Source organism: Trichechus manatus, unplaced genomic scaffold (genome assembly GCF_000243295.1).
Source record: "Trichechus manatus latirostris isolate Lorelei unplaced genomic scaffold, TriManLat1.0 scaffold00022, whole genome shotgun sequence".
Lineage (NCBI taxonomy): Eukaryota > Metazoa > Chordata > Mammalia > Sirenia > Trichechidae > Trichechus > Trichechus manatus.
The window spans coordinates 13,218,729-13,222,127 of record NW_004443958.1 but is presented as its reverse complement, the minus strand read 5'-3'; positions in this window follow the sequence as shown (position 1 = coordinate 13,222,127).

The following is a 3,399-nucleotide window of genomic DNA, read 5'->3' as shown; positions in this document are numbered from 1 at the left end:
TTGGGACCTGCCTGCTCAGAGACATGGACTTACATCCATGTAGGTGAACCCTGGGGATGTCCAGAGCCACCGGCGATGGGGTAGGCAGATCTATGAAACTCTTGGGAACAGCATTATGAAGCCATTTGCTGCTGTCACACACTGTGCCACGTCCTCCAACGCAACTTTTATCAGTTAAAAAAAACAGTATTTTTATCTCCATTTGTCATTAGTTCTGAACTCGGGAGGAGAAGGAATAAGTGTTATTTTTGGCCCCTCGGGATAATTAATGCCGGCAGTTGTTACAAACAACCTCATATTCCAGCGACTTGACGCTATAGAAGTTTTATTTCTCACTGTCACCAAGTCTGAAGAAGGTATTTCTGATGAAGTGGTACCTCTGTAAAAAGGTGCTGCATAGCCCCAGTTTGCTTTGATATGTTTCTGTCACAATGGGGCCTCAAGGTCACCCTGGAATCATGCAGCCATGAAGGATGGGGAAAGCCTGGCAAATCATGCTACAGAATGCTCTATGGTGTACATAGCCAGGCCTGGTGGAAATGGCAGAGATTTCTTCCTCTATATCATTGGCCAAATTAAGTCACATGGCATGTCTCAGATGTAAAGAAGACTGGGAAATGTGACTTATTCATATGCCCAGAGAGGAAAAGAGAACTGGAGTCGTTAACATTCTCTACCACACCCCCATAGGGTTTCCATTGGTTAATTTTCACAAGTAAATCATCAGGCCTTTCTTCCTAGTCTGTCTTAATGGACACTCCACTGAAACTTGTCCACCACAGGTGACCCAACTCATTGACAACTAACAACATCAACCACACCCCAGCATGATCCAACCCTATCTTCACAGAGGTGAAGATTTTGAGGCTCAAAGAGCGTAACCAAGTTGCCCAAAGCACACAGCCACTTAGCCAAAGAGCTGCGCAGAAAGTTGAGCCTCATAGAAATTAAATGGTGTGTGTGATAAGGCACCTGTTCTGCCAGGTGAAGTAGTGAGTTCCCTGTCACCAGAAGAGAGCAGACAGAGCTTGCCCACTTGGTGAAGATATTAAGAATCAAGTTTTCGATGAGCAGATTGCACTACATCAGCGATTCCCACACTTTTCACCCTCAAGGGCCCCTTTCATAATTTTTCCCTTTGGACCTCGTGTTTTGAAAGATTTTGTCTAACAAATAAACTGCACTTATTGAGCAATAACAAATATATTTTCCCACTTCTTATTAACCAAGGTTATGTGTGTGTGTGTGTGTGTGTGTGTGTGTGTGTTTATATAGAACCAGACGTGCTCACTTCGGGCTCTGTGATTGCCTTGGGTGTGGCTTTGATCTGCCAATCATATCCCAGAAATACCTAGAACATCACCAATAGTCAATCTGAGCTCTGACCATCATCTGACACCCTGCATTGACAATTTAATCCCAGTTAAAGCAAAGAAACAAGCAATTTAGTGATCCTAAATTATCCTATCATGGAGTAAATTAACAATTTCTTAAAAGAGGTTTTTGAAAAGCCCTCCCAACCCATAGTACTATTTAGGACTCTAGACGTCTCCAGAGTCCAGGGCCTAGACTAGCTCTGAGATTCCTTTCAAAGTTCTAACACATCGAACTACTCCCAGGATCAGCCAACATGAAGCACTAGCCACATCACTGTGGCCCCTTTGTCCACCCCCCACACAGTATGAGGGTGCATGTCTGTCCCCCACTCAGCAGGACCTTTCTCAAGGACAGAGACCCCATCTCCATATCCCCATTGCCTAGCCCAGTACCAGGTAATGGCTCAATAAATATTCATGAAAAATAAAACCTGTAAATTAATATGATGAACTTCATCTTTAGCTTTAAGGTAAGGCTGGCAGATCAGAAAAAAAGAAAATAGGCATTTCTGAACTTGGCAGTTGTCAGTATCAGAAAGGCAGAGTCAAAGATCAAATATCTGAGTGGGGTCTCCCACCTCTCAGCAAAAAGTTCTTGTTGTGTATGCCTCCAGGGGAGTTCCTGGAGGACAGCAACGCTCTGTAACCCTTCTTTGTATAGATAGAGCCTGCCCCAGCACTTGGTACACAGTAGACCCTCCATTAATGTTTAATTAATTACAAGGTCTCTCTGCCTAGTATTGGGAGTCCCTGGGTGGTGCAAACAGTAAACGCACTCAGCGGCTAACCAGAAGATTGGTGGTTCAAGTCCACCCAGAGGTACCTCAGAAGAAAGGCCTGACTATCTATTTCTGAAAAATCAGCCATTGAAAACCCTATGGAACAGATTTCTACTCTGACCCACATGGGGTCCCCATGCATTGGGGTCGACTCAATGGCAGCTGGTTCAATTTTTTGTTTTCTCTGTCTGGTGTTAGCTTCCTTCTCCACAATACTGTCTATGCCCCCTCCCTCCAGCCCTTCCTGCCTTTGCTAACACCTCCAGCCCCTTGCTTGGACTCAGGCCTACCATAAACTCCGAGGATTACCCTACATATGCAATAATTAATAAGAGCATGTTGTCCAAAATTGCAGTCACTTTAGAACCCATGACATTCCTATGTTGAAGCTTAGAAATAGTTCTCTGGAAACATGTCTCTGAATATGGGTGACATAGGGAAGCCCTGGTGGCATAGTGGTTAAGTGCTACAGCTGCTAACCAAAAGGTCAGCAGTTTGAATCTACCAGGCGCTCTTTGAAAACTCTGTGGGGCAGTTCTACTTTGCCCTGTAGGGTCACTATGAGTCGGAATCAACCTGATGGCAACGAGTTTGGTTTTTTTTAATGGGTGTTGGATTTTGGGTTTATCCTGTATGTTTGCTTTTTAGACTTCACCTATTCCCCTGAGACCCTAAACCAGGGACGGCATGAGCTGGTGGCCTCTCCCCTGCCCTTCTCAGGCCTGGCTCTCACATCCTTGTAGCAGTGAGTGGTCCTCCCCTTGACCCCCCAAAGCCATCCAGAGTAGTGGCTCCCACAGCAGGAAGACCAGGACGGCGGATACACTCAAATGTGAAAACAACAATGAACATACAAGAATGTTCACTGTGGCAAATTTTGTAATAGTAAAATTGAACAAATAAAAATTAGAAACAAAGGAAAATCTCACTAATAAGAGTCAACTAAACAAGATATGATACAATTCCTACAATTGAAGACTGTAAAGTCCGGAAAGGTGTGTCAGGGTTGTATCTTTCACCATACTTAATCAATCCGTATGCTGAGCAAATAATCCAAGAAGCTGGACTCCATGAAGAAGAACGGGGCATCAGATTTGGTGGAAGACTCATTAACAACCTGCGATATGCAGATGACACAACCTTGCTTGCTGAAAGTGAAGAGGACTTGAAGCATTTACTGATGAAGATCAAAGACTACAGCCTTGGGTGTGGATTACACCTCAACAAAAAGAAAACAAAAATCC